Source organism: Lathyrus oleraceus, chromosome 7 (assembly GCF_024323335.1).
Source record: "Lathyrus oleraceus cultivar Zhongwan6 chromosome 7, CAAS_Psat_ZW6_1.0, whole genome shotgun sequence".
NCBI lineage: Eukaryota > Viridiplantae > Streptophyta > Magnoliopsida > Fabales > Fabaceae > Lathyrus > Lathyrus oleraceus.
This window is the reverse complement of record NC_066585.1, coordinates 377790841-377796817: the sequence shown is the minus strand read 5'-3', so window position 1 is coordinate 377796817 and position 5977 is coordinate 377790841.

Here is a 5977-nt window from a genome sequence, read left to right as displayed (position 1 = left end):
TATTCAGGGTGAATGTTATGTGTTATGTGATTATGCATTTAATGGCAATCTATGTATGATTGAAGATCTGATTTGCAGGCGCATTCAATCATTAATTACAACCTGATTTACTTATTTTCCAAGGAGATCTAACCAACGGTCATGAGAAGATTTAATTGGAAAATAGTTTTAGGGTTTTCAAGATGTCCAAGCCCAGCTGAATGCTTCTATAAAAAGGGACTTGGAAAACCTGATTTGATACACAACCAATACTGAGCGAAATAATGAGAGAAAATAAGGGTTTGTGTCTTGTTTAGTCGTGAGACTTGTAAGCCATTCAATTCATCCATAGATGATTGAATTGGTCTGATTTGTGAGTTGTAAATTGTCACTCTAAGCTTGTAAGCAAGAGTGTGTGTCTACTTGATTGAAGATGTTAAGCAAGATCAAGTGTGTGTCTACTTGATTGAAGCTGTTAAGCAAGATCAAGTGTGTGTCTACTTGATTGAAACTGCTAAGTAAGATCAATTGTGTGTTATTGAAGAGTGTCTTCTTTTCATAACGAATTATTGTTTAAAATCACAGGTGTGATTGAGGGGGAGTGAGTGGGTTCTCATATCTAAGACTGCTTAGGTAGAAATCACACGGGTAGAGATTAGGTGAGAAAGACTGTAACTTGTTGAAGTGTACTGAGAGTCTTTGAACTGATTCTATTTAGTGGATTTCCTTCCTGGCTTGGTATCCCCCAGACGTAGGTGAGTTGCACCGAACTGGGTTAACAATTACTTGTGTCTCTTGCATTACTATTCTTTATCTTTATCATGTTTGTGTTACTCATATACTAGTGTTGTGACATTACCTTCGACATCTCATATCTGATACCAGAATTTCAAGACCCAATCTTGACTTCCTTCACATCATCTTCGGAACCCAAGTTGACTAGTTCAATCTGCTCTTCAAACGGTTGGATGGATTTTTCCTCGTGCTCAAGTAAATGAGATAATTCATCAAATAATTCTTCATCATCAATCTCTTCCTCAGCCTCAAATGTAGGGAAATCAAAGTTTGGAGAGGGAGTAGGACCATTGTATTCAATGGGTTTGAGAACCAACCTGCATAATGATTTGATATTTTTAGAGAAGTGAATTGTGACCAAATATTATGCAGATGGAAGATTACTATTTATATATGTTTTTTTTTTATTACCATTTTTTCAGAAAAGCAAAAAGTAAAAATAAAACATCATAGATGTGGATGAATAAAATTATATTACATTGATGATAATTAAAATGCCCAACAATGTTCACTTCTCCCTTAGGCATAGGAGAAGGATTTTTCTTAAAATGGAAAACAAATTACTTAGAGCGGTGAACAACAATAGGAATATCAACAGCAACCCAATTGTTGCATGTTTGGCCATGCGTCACAAAGTTGGCACAAGCTTCGTCTTCATCGTCACCATCCTCGATCACAACAAATGAGTGTTGATCATTACTATGAATGAATCTTCCACTGCGAAAACTCGGTTGAACATCTTCAGCTTTGATGTTGAACATCCCTAGTTGAAATCCCAATCCGGACCTATTCTTGTTTTCAGCAATCTCTATAACACGACCCCACTAATCAATGCTGCCAGTCTCAATAGCTTTCTGAGCATCCTTCAAAGAAGACATGGGTTCCCCAGTTTTCTTCACTTCAGCAATAGACAATGCTTGGAACAGAGCTCCAACCTCCTCCTCAACGTCAACATAATAAAAGGATGACAAATGGCTCACTAAAAGCGCCTTCTCTCTACCAACAACGACAAGCTTGCCATTCTTCACAAATTTTAACTTCTGGTGTAGAGTAGATGTCACTGCTCCTGCTTCATAAATCCATGGCCTTCCCAATAAACAACTGTAGGCCGGGTGGATATCCATTACCTGGAAAGTAATATGAAAATCACTCGGACCTATCTTAATTGGAAGGTCCATTTCACCAATTATGGTTTTACGAGAACCGTAGAACGCTTTGACAATCATGCCACTGTACCTCATTGGGGCGCCTTGATAAGAAAGTCTGGACAAAGTTGACTTTGGAAGCACGTTGAAAGACGAACCAGTATCGACCAACACATTGGACAATGCATCCTCCTTGCAGTTCATCGAAATATGGAGCTCTAGATTATGATTTCCACCTTCCCTAGGAAGCTCTTCATTACAAAAACTCAAATTATTGCCGGAAGTGATGTTAGCAATAATGTGATCAAACTGATCCATAGTAACATTGTGTTCAACGTAGGCTTGCTCAAGCACTTTCTGCAACGCCTCTCTATGTTCCTCAGAATTCATCAATAGACACAACACCGAAATCTTTGACGGGGTTTGGAGCAACTGCTCCACCATATTAAATTCACTCCTTTTAATTAAACGCAATACCTTATCATCATCATTAGTCTTCAGTTTGCTGGATTCACTAGACTGACACACCGGAGCACTAACTGGATTCACCACTAGAATCTCTTCCTTCTTATTGGTTACAACATCCTCTACTTCCTTTGGAAAGACCGGACCAAACACACGACCGCTATAGGCCACCTTCACAATATCAGCTATATTCACAACAGAATCTGCTACTGGTAAAGGAACCTCTCGACCATTCTTCACCATGGTGGCATTATATTGATAAGGTACAACTTTATCAGACGCATACGGAACAGGGCCCACTAACCATATTCCAGCAAAGATTTCGATTGCCCACACAACTTTACTAACGGCGATACTGATCTACTAATGTTGTTGTTACTCTTATCAAACTGGATAACTACCCGCTCAGAGGTCTTGAACACTTGCACAATTACATTCACATCATCTATATCCCTTGATTGTTGAATGTGGATTACATTCTCATCCATTAACTTCTGAATATCTCTCTTGATAATTGTACACCCACAGGGGTTCACACTACAAATTGCACAACTATCATGGTCGTGCTCACAGTCACTGATCAAACATAAAGTTCTATGCATTTCCACCAACGACCTACAAATACGTCGTACATCGAATACTCGAAAATTCCCTGGACAACTGTCCACCATGTTGACAGTAGCATTACCATGAGCAGACAATGGATTAGCTTTCACATTAGGCGCTTGGTCCTCAAAGGACATCATCCCACTCTTCACAAGCTTTTGTACTTCGTACTTCAATGGATATCAGTTCTCAATGTCATGGCCAGGAGCTCCTTGGTGAAAGGCACAATGATGTTCATGTTTGAACCACCATGGAAGTGGCTCGGGAATTTACGGTGGATTTCTTGGTTGGATGAGGTTCATGAGAACCAAAGATGGATACAGTTATGCATAGGACATATGAATAGGGTCAAAAGAAACCTTCTTCCTCTTAAAACTTTGTTGATTATTGCTGTTGTTGTTGTTGTTGTTGTTGTTTTTGTTGGTTCTTTGTTGCGGTTGTTATTGACGTTGTTGTTGTTGAATCGAAACAAATTGATTATTGGAATTGTTGGAAATTACAGGAATCACTGAAGAAACTTGATGTTGGTGTTGACGAGGTTGAGAACTCTTTCTAACATGAGGCCTCCTCTGCCTTTCCATAGATACTGAATTAGTTTCTCCCTCCTTCCTCTTAGAGAAAATACCATCGTACTTTTAATGGACGACGCTTCTTCCTTGGACAGACGTCCTTCACGGACTCCCTCTTCTAGCCTCATCCCCATGTTTACCATTTCGGTAAAGTCATTAGGGGCACTGGAAATGATACGTTCGCAGTAAAACGAACTCAAAGTCTTCAGAAAAATCTTTGTCATTTATTTCTCTTCTAATGGCGGACTAATCTGGGCAGGGAGTTCCCTCCAGCTCTGAGCATATTCTTTGATCGTCTCTTTATCCTTCTGAGACATAGACCTCAGATGGTCTCTATCGGGCTCCATATCCTCATTATACTTGTATTCATTAACAAAGGCCTCACCTAAGTCATTGAAAGTACGAATACTTGCATAATCTAACCCCTATACCATCTTAAAGCAGCACCAGTCAAACTGTCTTGAAAGTAGTGAATCAGCAATTGATCGTTATCAGTTTAGGTTGACATCTTTCTGGCGTACATAACAAGGTGGCTTAGTGTACAAGTGTTTCCCTTATACTTTTCAAAGTCAGGGACTTTGAACTTCATCAGGAACTTTACATTCGGCACTAGGCTGAGCTCAACAACACTCTTCCCAAATAGGTTTTTTCCCCTCGGAGTCTTTGACTCTTTTCGTAGCTCAAGGAATTGATCCTTCATTTCATTCATCTTTTCATACACGTATGGGCCCTCAGATGGCTCAGAATGGTAGATGGTGTCCTCAACATGAGGTAAAGTATGAACAACTAGGGGAGGCACCAATGTGACCGGGCTAGATCCCGACATAGAGACAAAGGTGGGTGCAAACCCTTCAGGCACAAAGTTAGACGACATTCCCCAAGGGAACCCAGTAGGCATGGAAGGACCAGATTGTCTAGCAGCAATAGGAATAGTCGAGGTAGCAACCTCAGAAATAACAGTCCTCTGGGGAGGAGTTGCAGGGGTTGGTGAAGACTGATTCTGCGCGACAAGAACATACTCCATCATAGCAGTTGTAAGACCCCAATTTTGTCCCTAAGATCCCTCATGGCATCATATCATATCATATCATTGCCTCAAGGATCATTGTGCACCTTTGCCTTCTTCCTTGTGGTTGGGTTATCTTTTGAGAGTGGTTCTTGATCACCAAGCATGTTTAGCATTTGTATATCATTGCTTTTCATTTGTTTACTAACCAAAAGTACAAAAATATTGTCATCTAACCTTGTTACTTGCAGATGAAGCAACATTAGGTCAAGCCAGTCAAAGGCATTCATTGAGCCATATATGGTGGCCATTCTGAAGAATTTGGGCACCATGATCATTCATCAAGAGTTCATATGAACCATGACATCATTTTGGATCAAGATCTCAAATTGTAGAGGCTTGGATTTCATCAGAGCATAGCTAGGTCAGCTGAAACCCTAGAATGGTCAACACAAGTCAACTGTGCATTTAATCAGGGATTTGAAGGTGGGAGATGGTTTGAGATACCTCATTCATGTCCATACAAGTCTCATATAACATGTCAAACATCAACATTGGAGAATTTGAGGTCAGATAAAAAGTTTCCAAAAATAGTAAGTGACCTGTAATTTCAAACTGCCAAAAATGGAAAGGCCTTCTCCTCAAATTTACATCATAATGCAAGCTTCAAATCAAATTTTGTCCAACATGAAAGTTGAAGATCATGCTCTCACCTTTCCAAAAAGTCCAAGAACATCCATTTCTCATGTGTGGTTGGCAAGTTATGATCAAATCATTGTCAATGATTTTTGAACTTCAAGCTAGCATAACTTTTGCATCAAAAGGCCAAATCATGTGGTTCTTTTTGGAGCATTTCCATCTTGATGTGCACTATCATAATCATGTATCATATTTCACAAATTATCATCACAAAAATATTTCATTTTTCACTTGAATTTTGGAGGGAAAAGGTGAATTTGAAAATTATGCATTTCATTCAATTCCAACCAATTTCATTTGCATCCAAACAGGTTTTGCAGCTCATTCCAAGTGAAAAACTAGCACTGTAGCATGCCATGCACATGTGAGGGTATTTTGGCCAAATTTCATAACACTCCCATTTCACTTAATCCATTGCATTTAGCTTAATCATGATTAACTAGCTTGATTAAGAGGTAGTATATAACCCTAATCATAACAGAAAATCAGTAACAACATTTCATTTCTCAAGATCTAGATCTAGAATATCAAGTTCTCTCTCAAATTTTTCTTCCAAATTCTTCATTTACCATTGCATTTTTGTGTTTGATTCTGGTTATTGAGCTGATTTTGAGCAGGATCTTTCATTGAATAGGTGGAATTCGAGCAACATTCAAGCACAAGGAAGCTTTGCATCATCCATGGCAACTGCAAGTTCCTGAAGATTCGTGCAT